This window comes from Arachis ipaensis, chromosome B5 (genome assembly GCF_059453495.1).
Source record: "Arachis ipaensis isolate K30076 ecotype BB chromosome B5, ASM5945349v1, whole genome shotgun sequence".
NCBI classification, from domain to species: Eukaryota; Viridiplantae; Streptophyta; class Magnoliopsida; order Fabales; family Fabaceae; genus Arachis; species Arachis ipaensis.
The window spans coordinates 118,140,210-118,154,254 of NC_142440.1; the positions used below are offsets into that span (position 1 = coordinate 118,140,210).

Sequence of the window (14,045 nt, forward strand, 5' to 3'; positions counted from 1 at the left end):
AGCTTTAGACTAAGAGTACAAGATTCCTGGAATTCACATTAAAAATTTTGGAATCTTTATTTTTCTTTTTCACATTAATTTTCGAAAAATCTAAAAAAAATCATAAAATCATAAAAATCAAAAATATTTTGTGTTTCTTGTTTGAGTCTTGAGTCAATTTCAAGTTTGGTGTCAATTGCATTTTTTCTAAAAATTCTCTTCATTTTTCGAAAATTCATGCATTCATGCATTCATAGTGTTCTTCATGATCTTCAAGTTGTTCCTGGCCAGTTTTCTTGTTTGATCTTGATGTTTTCTTGTTTTGTGTCTTTTCTTGTTTTTCATGTGCATTTTTGCATTCATAGTGTCTGAAAATGAAAGATTTCTAAGTTTGGTGTCTTACATGTTTTCTTTGCATTGAAAACTTTTCAAAAATATGTTCTTGATGTTCATCATGATCTTCAAAGTGTTCTTGGTGTTCATCTTGACATTCATAGCATTCTTGCATGCATTCATTGTTTTGATCCATAACTTTCATGCATTGAGTCTTTTTCATGTTTTTCTCTTTCATCATTGAAAATTCAAAAATCAAAAAAATATCTTTCCCTTTTTCACTCATAAATTTCGAAAATTTGGATTGACGTTTTCAAAAATTTTTAAAATCTAGTTGTTCTTATGAGTCAAATCAAATTTTCAATTTAAAAATCTTATCTTTTTCAAAATCTTTTTCAAAAATCAAATCTTTTTCATTTTTCTTATTTATTTTTGAAAATTTTAAAAATATTTTTCAAAAATCTTTTCTTAATTTTATCTTATAATTTTCAAAAATATTCTCATTAATTAATGTTTTGATTCAAAAATTTCAAGTTTGTTACTTGCTTGTCAAGAAAGATTCAAACTTTAAGTTCTAGAATCATATCTTGTGATTTCTTGTGAATCAAGTCATTAATTGTGATTTTAAAAATCAAATCTTTTTCAAAACTAATTTCAATCATATATTTTTCAAAGATATCTTTTTATCTTATCTTTTTCAAAATCATATCATTCTAATCATATCTTTCTATCATATCTTTTTTAAAAAAATCTTATCTTTTCAAAATTGATTTTCAAATCTTTTTCAACTAACTAATTGACTTTTTGTTTGTTTCTTATCTTTTTCAAAACTACCTAACTAACTCTCTCCCTCTAATTTTCGAAAATCTCTTCCTCTTTTTCAAAATTCTTTTTAATTAACTAATTATTTCAAATTTTAATTTTAATATTTCTTCTTTTAATTTTCAAAAATCACTAACCATTTTTCAAAAATAATTTTCGAAAATCCTTCTCTCTCATCTCCTTCTATTTATTTATTCATCTACTAACACTTCTCTCCCATCCAAAAATTCGAACACTACCTCCCTCTCTGTGTTCGAGTTTTTCTTCTTCCCTTCTTTACATTATATTCTTTTCTTCTTCTACTCACACAGGGGAACCTCTATACCTGGGTAAAAAGGATCCCTATTATTATTATTATTTTTCTGTTCTCTCTTTTTCATATGAGCAGGAGCAAGGACAAGAACATTCTTGTTGAAGCAGACCCTGAACCTGAAAGGACTCTGAAGAGAAAACTAAGAGAAGCTAAAATACAACAATCCAGAGACAACCTTACAGGAATTTTCAAACAGGAAGAGGAGATGGCAGCCGAAAATAATAATAATGCAAGAAGGATGCTTGGTGACTTTACTGCACCTAATTCCAATTTACATGGAAAAAGCATCTCCATCCCTACTATTGGAGCAAACAATTTTGAGCTTAAGCCTCAACTAGTTTCTCTGATGCAACAAAACTGCAAGTTTCATGGACTTCCATCTGAAGATCCTTTTCAGTTCCTAACTGAATTCTTGTAGATATGTGATACTGTTAAGACTAATGGAGTAGATCCTGAAGTCTACAGGCTCATGCTTTTCCCTTTTGCTGTGAGAGACAGAGCTAGAATATGGTTGGATTCTCAACCTAAGGATAGCCTGAACTCTTGGGATAAGCTGGTCAAGACTTTCTTAGCCAAGTTCTTTCCTCCTCAAAAGCTGAGTAAGCTTAGAGTGGATGTTCAAACCTTCAGACAGAAAGAAGGTGAATCCTTCTATGAAGCTTGGGATAGATACAAGGAACTGACCAAAAAGTGTCCTTCTGACATGCTTTTAGAATGGACCATCCTGGATATATTCTATGATGGTCTGTCTGAATTAGTTAAGATGTCATTGGATACTTCTGCAGGTGGATCCATTCACCTAAAGAAAATGCCTGCAGAAGCTCAAGAACTCATTGACATGGTTGCTAATAACCAGTTCATGTACACTTCTGAGAGGAACCCTATGAGTAATGGGACGCCTCAGAAGAAGGGAGTTCTTGAAATTGATACTCTGAATGCCATATTGGCTCAGAATAAAATATTGACTCAGCAAGTCAATATGATTTCTCATAGTCTGAATGGAATGCAAGCTGCATCCAACAGTACTCAAGAGGCATCTTCTGAAGAAGAAGCTTATAATCCTGAGAACCCTGCAATAGCAGAGGTGAATTACATGGGTGAACCATATGGAAACACCTATAATCCCTCATAGAAAAATCACCCAAATCTCTCATGGAAGGATCAACAAAAGCCTCAACAAGGCTTTAATAATGGTGGAAGAAACAGGTTTAGAAATAGCAAGCCTTTTCCATCATCCACTCAGCAACAGACAGAGAATTCTGAGCAGAATCCATCTAGCTTAGCAAGTTTAGTCTCTGATCTATCTAAGGCCACTGTAAGTTTCATGAATGAAACAAGGTCATCCATTAGAAATTTGGAAGCACAAGTGGGTCAGCTGAGTAAAAGGATCACTGAATCCCCTCCTAGTACTCTCCCAAGCAATACAGAAGAGAATCCAAAAGGAGAGTGCAAGGCCATTGAATTAATTACCATGGCCGAACCTGTAAGGGAGGTTGAGGATGTGAATCCCAGTAAGGAAGACCTCCTGGGACGTCCAGTGATCAACAAGGAGTTTTCCTCAGAGGAACCAAAGGAATCTGAGGCTCATCTAGAGACCATAGAGATTCCATTGAACCTCCTTATGCCCTTCATAAGCTCTGATGAATATTCCTCTTCAGAAGAGAATGAGGAGGTTACTGAAGAGCAAGTTGCCAAGTTCCTTGGTGCAATCATGAAGCTGAATGCCAATTTATTTGGTAATGAGACTTGGGGAGATGAACCTCCCCTGTTCACCAATGAACTAAATGCATTGGATCAACTGAGATTGCCTCAGAAAAAACAGGATCCTGGAAAGTTCCTAATACCTTGTACCATAGGCACCATGACCTTTGAGAAGGCTCTATGTGACCTTGGGTCAGGAATAAACCACATGCCACTCTCTGTAATGGAGAAACTGGGAATCTTTGAGGTACAAGCTGCTAAAATCTCATTAGAGATGGTAGACAATTCTAGAAAATAGGCTTATGGACAAGTAGAGGACATATTAGTAAAGGTTGAAGGCCTTTACATCCCTGCTGATTTCATAATCCTAGATACTGGGAAGGATGAGGATGAATCCATCATCCTTGGAAGACCCTTCCTAGCCACAGCAAGAGTTGTGATTGATGTTAACAGAGGTGAACTAATCCTTCAATTGAATGAGGACTCTGGTACGCGGAATCGTGATTACACTTTAATTATGTAAAGTTCATTGCTCTTTCTTTCCCTGGAAATGGCGCCAAAAACATGATGCCAAAACCACGGTTCACAACTCCGTGTAACTGACCAGCAAGTGCACTGGGTCGTCCAAGTAATACCTTACGTGAGTAAGGGTCGAATCCCACGGAGATTGTTGGTATGAAGCAAGCTATGGTCACCTTGCAAATCTCAGTTAGGCAGATATAAATTGATAATGGTGTTTTCGAATAATAATTAATAGAATAGGGATAGAAATACTTATGTAATTCATTGGTGAGAATTTCAGATAAGCGAATGGAGATGCTTTCGTTCCTCTGAACTTCTGCTTTCCTGCTATCTTCATCCAATCAGTCTTACTCCTTTCCATGGCTGGCTTTATGTGATACATCACCACTGTCAATGGCTACTTTCGGTCATCTCTCGGGAAAATGATCCAATGCCCTGTCACGGCACGGCTAATCGTCTGGAGGCATCACCCTTGTCAATGGCTTCATCTTATCCTCTCAGTGAAAATGGTCAACGCACCCTGTCACGGCACGGCTATTCATCTGTCGGTTCTCGATCATGCTGGAATAGGATTTACTATCCTTTTGCGTCTGTCACTAACGCCCCGCAATCGCGAGTTTGGAGCTCGTCACAGTCATTCATTCATTGAATCCTACTCGGAATACCACAGACAAGGTTTAGACTTTCCGGATTCTCTTGAATGCCGCCATCATTCTAGCTTACGCCACAAAGATTCTAATTAAGAGATCTAAGAGATACTCATTCAGTCGAAGGTAGAACGGAAGTGGTTGTCAGGCACGCGTTCATAGGGAATGATGATAATTGTCACGTTCATCACATTCAGATTGAAGTACGAATGAATATCTTAGAAGCGAAATAAGATGAATTGAATAGAAAATAGTAGTACTTTGCAATAATCTTTGAGGAACAGCAGAGCTCCACACCTTAATCTATGGAGTGTAGAAACTCTACCGTGAAAATACATAAGTGAAAGGTCCAGGCATGGCCGAGATGGCCAGCCCCCAAAACGTGATCAATAGATCAAAAGATAATCCAAAGATCCAGGATGGTCAAAAAGACGTCTAATACAATAGTGAAAGGTCCTATTTATAATAAACTAGCTACTAGGGTTTACAGAAGTAAGTAATTGATGCATAAATCCACTTCCGGGGCCCACTTGGTGTGTGCTTGGGCTGAGCTTGAGTGTTGCACGTGTAGAGGTCCTTCTTGGAGTTGAACGCCAGCTTTTGTGCCAGTTTGGGCGTTCAACTCTGGTTTTGGCTCCTTTTCTGGCGGTGGACGCCAGATTTGGGCAGAAAGCTGGCGTTGAACGCCAGTTTACGTCGTCTATTCTTGGCCAAAGTATGGACTATTATATATTGATGGAAAGCCCTGGATGTCTACTTTCCAACGCAATTAGAAGCGCGCCATTTAGAGTTCTGTAGCTCCAGAATATCCACTTTGAGTGCAGGGAGGTCAGAATCCAACAGCATCAGCAGTCCTTCTTCAACCTCTGAATCTGATTTCTGCTCAAGTCCCTCAATTTCAGCCAGAAAATACCTGAAATCACAGAAAAATACACAAACTCATAGTAAAGTCCAGAAATGTGAATTTAACATAAAAACTAATGAAAACATCCCTAAAAGTAACTAGATCCTACTAAAAACATACTAAAAACAATGTCAAAAAGCGTATAAATTATCCGCTCATCACAACACCAAACTTAAATTGTTGCTTGTCCCCAAGCAACTGAAAATCAAATAGGATAAAAAGAAGAGAATATACTATAAATTCCAAACTATCAATGAAACAGAGCTTCAATCATATGAGCGGGACTTATAGCTTTTTGCCTCTTGAATAGTTTTGGCATCTCACTTTATCCATTGAAGTTCAGAATGATTGGCATCTATAGGAACTCAGAGTTTAGATAGTGTTATTGATTCTCCTAGTTCAGTATGATGATTCTTGAACACAGCTATTTTATGAGTCTTGGCCGTGGCCCTAAGCACTTTGTTTTCCAGTATTACCACCGGATACATAAATGCCACAGACACATAATTGGGTGAACCTTTTCAGATTGTGACTCAGCTTTGCTAAAGTCACCAATGAGAGGTGTCCAGGGTTCTTAAGCACACTCTTTTTTTGCTTTGGACCTTGACTTTAACCGCTCAGTCTCAAGTTTTCACTTGACACCTACACGCCACAAGCACATGGTTAGGGACAGCTTGGTTTAGCCGCTTAGGCCAGGATTTTATTCCTTTAGGCCCTCCTATCCACTGATGCTCAAAGCCTTGGGATCCTTTTTAGTTGCCCTTGCCTTTTGGTTTTAAGGGTTATTGGCTTTTTGCTCTTGCCTTTTGGTTTTAAGAGCTTTTGGCTTTTTCTACTTGCTTTTTCTTTTTCTTTCTATTTTTTTTTTCGCCTATATTTTTTTTTCTCTTTTTTTTTCTGCAAGCTTTGTTCTTTGCTGCTTTTTCTTGCTTCAAGAATCATTTTTATGATTTTTCAGATTATCAAATAACATGTCTCCTAGTCATCATTCTTTCAAGAGCCAACATATTTAACATTCTTAAACAACAACTTCAAAAGACATATGCACTGTTCAAGCATTCATTCAGAAAACAATAAGCATTGTCACCACATCAATATAATTAAACTAAGTTCAAGGATAAATTCGAAACTCATGTACTTCTTGTTCTTTTGAATTAAAACATTTTTCATTTAAGAGAGGTGATGGATTCATAGGACATTTATAACTTTAAGACACAGTTACTAACTACTAATGATCATGTAATGAAGACACAAACATAGATAAGCACATAACATAGAAAACGAAAAACAGAAGAAACAAGAACAAGGAATGAATCCACCTTAGTGATGGTGGCGTTTCCTTCTTGAGGAACCAATGATGTCCTTGAGCTCTTCTATGTCTCTTCCTTGTCTTTGTTGCTCCTCCCTCATTGCTTTTTGATCTTCTCTTATTTCATGAAGCATGATGGAGTGCTCTTGATGTTCCACCCTTAGTTGTCCCATATTGGAACTCAATTCTCCTAGGGAGGTGTTGATTTGCTCCCAATAATTTTGTGGAGGAAGGTGCATTTGAGGCATCTCCGGAATCTCATGGTAATGAGCTTCTTGCGCTTCTTGAGCTCCATGAATGGGCTCTCTTGCTTGCTCCATCTTCTTCTTAGTGATGGGCTTGTCCTCTTTAATGAGGATATCTCCCTCTATGTCAATCCCAGCCGAATTGCATAGGTGGCAGATGAGGTGAGGAAAGGCTAACCTTGCCATAGTGGAGGACTTGTCAGCCACCTTGTAGAGTTCTTGAGGTATAATCTCATGAACTTCCACCTCTTCTCCAATCATGATGCTATGGATCATGATGGCCCGGTCTATAATAACTTCAGACCGGTTGCTAGTGGGAATGATTGAGCATTGAATGAACTCCAACCATCCTCTAGCCACAGGCTTGAGGTCCAATCTTCTTAGTTGAACCGGCTTGCCTTTGGAGTCAATCTTCCATTGAGCTCCTTCTACACATACGTCCATAAGGACTTGGTCCAACCTTTGATCAAAGTTGACTCTCCTTGTGTAGGGGCGTGCGTTCTCTTCCATGTTTGGCAAGTTGAACGCCAACCTCACATTTTCCGGACTAAAATCCAAGTATTTCCCCCGAACCATTGTAACATAGTTCTTTGGATCCGGGTTCTTACTTTGATCATGGTTCTTGGTGATCCATGCATTAGCATAGAACTCTTGAACCATTAGGATGCCGACTTGTTGGATGGGATTTGTTAGAACTTCCCAACCTCTTCTTTGAATTTCATGTCGGATCTCCGGATACTCATTTCTTTTGAGTTTGAAAGGGACCTCGGGGATCACCTTCTTCTTGGCCACAACATCATAGAAATGGTCTTGATGGGCTTTGGAGATGAACCTTTCCATCTCCCATGACTCGGAGGTGGAAGCTTTTGTCTTCCCCTTCCCCTTTCTAGAGGATTCTCCGGTCTTAGGTGCCATCAATGGTAATGGAAAAACAAAAAGCTTATGCTTTTACCAAACCAAACTTAGAATATTGCTCGTCCTCGAGCAAGAAAAGAAGAATAGAAGAAGAAGAAGAAGATATGGAGGAGAGGGAGAGTGGAAAGTGTTTCGGCCAAGAGGGGTGTGTTGTGTGAATTTGATGAAGAATGGAGGGCTTTATATAGGGAAGGGAGGGGGGGTTAAGGTTCGGCCATATGGGTGGGTTTGGGTGGGAAATTGGTTTTGAATTTTGAAGGTAGGTGGAGTTTATGAGGTAGGTTTATGGGGAAGAGTGGATGGATGTGAGTGGTGAAGGGTTTTTAGGGAAGAGTGTTTATGGGGTTGTGTGAAAGAGAGTGGTGAGAAGAAGTGAGTGGAGGTAGGTGGGGATCCTGTGGGGTCCACAGATCCTGAGGTGTTCAAGGATTTACACCCCTGCACCCATTATGCATGTAAAAATGCCTTTGCACACAACTCTGGGCGTTCAGCGCCAGGTTGGTGGCCATTTTGGGCGTTCAACGCCCATTTGTGTGCCATTTCTGGCGTTGAACGCCAGACAGATGCTCCTCCAGGGTGTGATTTTTTCTTCTGCTGTTTTTGATTCCGTTTTCAATTTTTATATTTATTTTGTGACTCCTCATGATCATGAACCTATAAAGACATATAACTAAGAAAAATATAGTTAGATAAATAAAAAAATTGGGTTGCCTCCCAACAAGCGCTTCTTTAATGTCAATAGCTTGACAGTGGGCTCTCATGGAGCCTCACAGATGTTCAGAGCATTGTTGAGACTCTCCAACACCAAACTTAGAGTTTGGATATGGGAGTTCAACACCAAACTTAGAGTTTGGTTGTGGCCTCCCAACACCAAACTTAGAGTTTGACTGTGGGGGCTTGGGTTGACTCTGCTTTGAGAGAAGCTTTTCATGCTTCCTCTCCATGGTTGCAGAGGGAGATCCTTGAGTTTTAAACACAAGGGAGTCCTCATTCCATTGAAGGACTATTTCACCTCTGTCAACATCAATCACAGCTCTTGCTGTGGCCAGGAAAGGTCTTCCTAGGATGATGGATTCATCCTCTTCCTTTCCAGTATCCAGGACTATGAAGTCAGCAGGGATGTAAAGGCTTTCAACCTTTACTAATACGTCCTCTACTTGTCCATATGCCTGTTTTCTTGAATTATCTGCCATCTCTAATGAGATTTTAGCAGCTTGCACCCCATAGATTCCCAGTTTCTCTATTACAGAGAGGGGCATGAGGTTTATCCCTGAACCAAGGTCACACAGAGCCTTAAAGATCATGGTGCCTATAGTACAAGGTATTATGAACTTTCTAGGATCCTGTCTCTTCTGAGGCAATGTCAGTTGATCCAGATCACTTAGTTCATTGATGAACAAGGGAGGTTCAACTTCCCAAGCATCAATGCCAAATAATTTGGCATTCAGCTTCATGATTGCACCAAGAAACTTGGCAGTTTGCTCTTCAGTAACATCTTCATTCTCTTCAGAAGAGGAATACTCATCAGAGCTCATGAAGGGCATAAGGAGGTTCAATGGAATCTCTATGGTCTCTAGATGAGCCTCAGAGTCCTTTGGTTCCTCAGAGGGAAGCTCCTTATTGATCACTGGACGTCCCAGGAGGTCTTCCTCCTTGGGATTTGCGTCTTCCTCTCCCTCTTTAGGTTCGGCCATGGTGCTTATGTCAATGGCCTTGCACTCTCCTTTTGGATTCTCTTCTGTATTGCTTGGGAGAGTACTTGGAGGGATTTCAGTAATCCTTTTACTCAGCTGACCCACTTGTGCTTCCAAATTTCTAATGGAAGACCTGGTTTCATTCATGAAACTCACAGTGGCCTTAGATAGATCAGAGACTAGATTTGCTAAATTAGAAGCATTTTGTTCAGAGTTCTCTGTCTGTTGCTGAGTGGATGATGCAAAAGGTTTATTATTGTTAAACCTGTTTCTTCCACCATTATTAAAGCCTTGTTGAGGCTTTTGATCCTTCCATGAGAAATTGGGGTGATTTCTCCATGATGAGTTATAGGTGTTTCCATAAGGTTCACCTAAGTAATTTATCTCTGCTATTGCAGGGTTCTCAGGATCATAAGCTTCTTCTGCATAAGAAGCATCTTGAGTACTGTTGGATGCAGCTTGCATTCCATGCAGACTCTGAGAGATCATATTGACTTGCTGAGTCAATATTTTATTCTGAGCCAATATGGCATTCAGAGTATCAACTTCAAGAACTCCCTTCTTCATAGGCGTCCCATTACTCACAGGATTCCTTTCAGAAGTGTACATGAACTAGTTATTAGCAACCATGTCAATGAGTTCTTGAGCTTCTGAAGGCGTTTTCTTTAGGTGAATGGATCCACCTGCAGAAGTGTCCAGTGACATCTTTGATAGCTCAGATAAACCATCATAGAATATATCCAGGATGGTCCATTCTGAAAGCATGTCAGAAGGACACTTTTAGGTCAACTGTTTGTATCTTTCCCAAGCTTCATAGAGGGATTCACCTTCTTTCTGTCTGAAGGTTTGAACATCAGCTCTAAGCTTGCTCAGATTTTGAGGAGGAAAGTACTTGGCTATGAAAGCCGTGACCAGCTTATCCCAAGAGTTCAGGCTGTCTTTGGGTTGAGAATCCAACCATAATCTAGCTCTGTCTCTTACAGCAAAAGGGAAAAGCATGAGCCTGTAGACTTCAGGATCTACTCCATTAGTCTTAACAGTATCACATATCTGCAAGAATTCAGTTAAGAACTGAAAAGGATCTTCAGATGGAAGTCCATGAAACTTGCAGTTCTGCTGCATCAAAGAAACTAATTGAGGTTTCAGCTTAAAGTTGTTTGCTCCAATGGCAGGAATGGAGATGCTTCTTCCATGTAAATTGGAATTAGGTGCAGTAAAGTCACCAAGCATCTTCCTTATATTATTATTATTTTCGGCTGCCATCTCCTCTTCCTGTTCGAAAATTTCTGAAAGGTTATCTCTGGATTGTTGTATTTTAGCTTCTCTTAGTTTTCTCTTCAGAGTCCTTTCAGGTTCCGGATCTGCTTCAACAAGAATATTCTTGTCCTTGCTCCTGCTCATATGACAAAGAAGAGGGCATAGAAAAAAAATAATAATAATAGACAGTATAGGGATCCCTTTGTGAGTGGAAGAAAAGAGGGAGACAAAGAATGTAATATAATGGAAGAAACACAACTGTGAGGAGAGTTGAGATGTGAGATGAGATGTTAGTAAATGAATAAATAAATAGAATAAGATGGGAGAGGGCGAATTTTCGAAAAATATTTTTGAAAAAGAGTTAGTGATTTTCGAAAATGGTTTTTGAAAAATGTTAGTAATTTTCGAAAATTTTTAAAATCAAAAATAAAAATAAGAATAATTAGTTAATTAAAAAGAAATTTTTGAAAAAGAGGGAAGATATTTTCAAAAATTAGAGAGAGAGAGTTAGTTAGGTAGTTTTGAAAAAGTTAAGAAACAAACAAAAAGTTAGTTAGTTAGTTGAAACAAATTTTGAAAAGATAAGAAGTTAGGAGGTTAGAAAAGATATTTTGAAACCAACTTTTTGAAAAAGGTAAGATAAGAAGATATTTTAGAAATTAGTTTTGAAAAAGATTTGATTTTTAAAATCACAATTAATGACTTGATTCTCAAGAAATCATAAGATATGATTCTAGAACTTAAAGTTTGAATCTTTCTTAACAAGCAAGTAACAAACTTCAAATTTTTAAATCAAAACATTAATTGTTATTGTTATTTTCGAAAATTATGATATAAAATTAAGAAAAAGATTTTTGAAAAATATTTTTGGAATTTTCGAAAATAACTAAGAATTTTGAAAAAGATTTGATTTTTGAAAAAGATTTTGAAAAAGATAAGATTTTCAAATTGAAAATTTGATTTGACTCATAAGAAACAACTTGATTTTAAAATTTTTTGAAAAAGTCAACTCAAATTTTCGAATTTGATGAGAGAAAAAGGGAAAGATATTTTTTTGTTTTTTGAATTTTTATGATGAGAGAGGAAAACAGGAAAAATGATGCAATGCATGAAAGTTATGGATCAAAACAATGAATGCATGCAAGAATGCTATGAATGTCAAGATGAACACCAAGAACACTTTGAATGTCAAGATGAACATCATAGACACAATTTTGAAAAAATTTTAATGCAAAGAAAACATGCAAGACACCAAACTTAGAATTCTTTAATGCTTACGCACTAAGAATTCAAGAATGCATATGAAAAACACCATACAACACAAAACAAAAAATCATCAAGATCAAACAAGAAGACTTACCAAGAACAACTTGAAGATCATGAAGAACACTATGAATGCATGAAATTTTCGAAAAATGCAAGATGCACATGCAAATGACACCAAACTTATGACATGACTCATGACTCAAACAAGAAACACAAAAAATGTTTTTGATTTTTCTGATTTTCTAATTTTTTTGGATTTTTTCGAAAATTATATGAAAAAGAAAAAATAAGGATTCCAAAATTTTTAACATGAATTCCAGGAATCTTGCATTCTTAGTCTAAAGCTTCAGTCCAGGAATTAGACATGGCTCACTAGCCAGCCAAGCTTTCAATGAAAGCTCCGGTCCAAAATACTAGACATGGCCAATGGCCAGCCAAGCTTCAGCAGGTGAATCAGGAACAGCAGCAGGTGGATTAGCAACAACTAGCTTGCTCTTGATAACAAATTGCTGCCTCAGTCCAAATAAATTTAGACATGGCTTTACAGCCAGCCAGGCTTCACATGCTTCATGAAACACTAGAATTCATTCTTAAAAATTTTGAATAAAATTTTTGAAAACATTTTTTTTAAATATTTTTTTTAAAATAAAATAAAAAGAAAATTACCTAATCTGAGCAACAAGATGAACCGTTAGTTGTCCAAACTCGAACAATCCCCGGCAACGGCGCCAAAAACTTGGTACGCGGAATCGTGATTACACTTTAATTATGTAAAGTTCATTGCTCTTTCTTTCCCTGGAAATGGCGCCAAAAACATGATGCCAAAACCACGGTTCACAACTCCGTGTAACTGACCAGCAAGTGCACTGGGTCGTCCAAGTAATACCTTACGTGAGTAAGGGTCGAATCCCACGGAGATTGTTGGTATGAAGCAAGCTATGGTCACCTTGCAAATCTCAGTTAGGCAGATATAAATTGATAATGGTGTTTTCGAATAATAATTAATAGAATAGGGATAGAAATACTTATGTAATTCATTGATGAGAATTTCAGATAAGCGAATGGAGATGCTTTCGTTCCTCTGAACCTCTGCTTTCCTGCTATCTTCATCCAATCAGTCTTACTCCTTTCCATGGCTGGCTTTATGTGATACATCACCACTGTCAATGGCTACTTTCGGTCATCTCTCGGGAAAATGATCCAATGCCCTGTCACGGCACGGCTAATCATTTGGAGGCATCACCTTTGTCAATGGCTTCATCTTATCCTCTCAGTGAAAATGGTCAACGCACCCTGTCACGGCACGGCTATTCATCTGTCGGTTCTCGATCATACTGGAATAGGATTTACTATCCTTTTGCGTCTGTCACTAACGCCCCGCAATCGCGAGTTTAGAGCTCGTCACAGTCATTCATTCATTGAATCCTACTCGGAATACCACAGACAAGGTTTAGACTTTCCGGATTCTCTTGAATGCCGCCATCATTCTAGCTTACGCCACGAACATTCTGATTAAGAGATCTAAGAGATACTCATTCAGTCGAAGGTAGAATGGAAGTGGTTGTCAGGCACGCGTTCATAGGGAATGATGATGATTGTCACGTTCATCACATTCAGATTGAAGTACGAATGAATATCTTAGAAGCAAAATAAGATGAATTGAATAGAAAACAGTAGTACTTTGCATTAATCTTTGAGGAACAGCAGAGCTCCACACCTTAATCTATGGAGTGTAGAAACTCTACCGTGAAAATACACAAGCGAAAGGTCCAGGCATGGCCGAGATGGCCAGCCCCCAAAACGTGATAAATAGATCAAAAGATAATCCAAAGATCCAGGATGGTCAAAAAGACGTCTAATACAATAGTGAAAGGTCCTATTTATAATAAACTAGCTACTAGGGTTTACAGAAGTAAGTAATTGATGCATAAATCCACTTCCGGGGCCCACTTGGTGTGTGCTTGGGCTGAGCTTGAGTGTTGCACGTGTAGAGGTCCTTCTTGGAGTTGAACGCCAGCTTTTATGCCAGTTTGGGCGTTCAACTCTGGTTTTGGCACCTTTTCTGGCGCTGGACGCCAGATTTGGGCAGAAAGCTGGCGTTAAACGCCAATTTACATCATCTATTCTTGGCCAAAGTA

The 14,045-nt window shown here is 38.2% G+C and overlaps 2 non-coding genes across 2 annotated transcripts; one reads left to right on the forward strand and one right to left on the reverse strand.

Moving 5' to 3' along the window:
• Positions 1–2,048: 2,048 nt before the first annotated feature.
• LOC148565524 (small nucleolar RNA R71) lies at positions 2,049–2,156 on the reverse strand. Its single transcript, XR_015885430.1, has one exon. It is a non-coding gene; the product is annotated as a small nucleolar RNA R71 (small nucleolar RNA).
• A 7,987-nt stretch (positions 2,157–10,143) lies between these two features.
• On the forward strand, positions 10,144–10,251 carry LOC148565525 (small nucleolar RNA R71). The gene has a single exon (XR_015884641.1). It is a non-coding gene; the product is annotated as a small nucleolar RNA R71 (small nucleolar RNA).
• Positions 10,252–14,045: the final 3,794 nt, after the last annotated feature.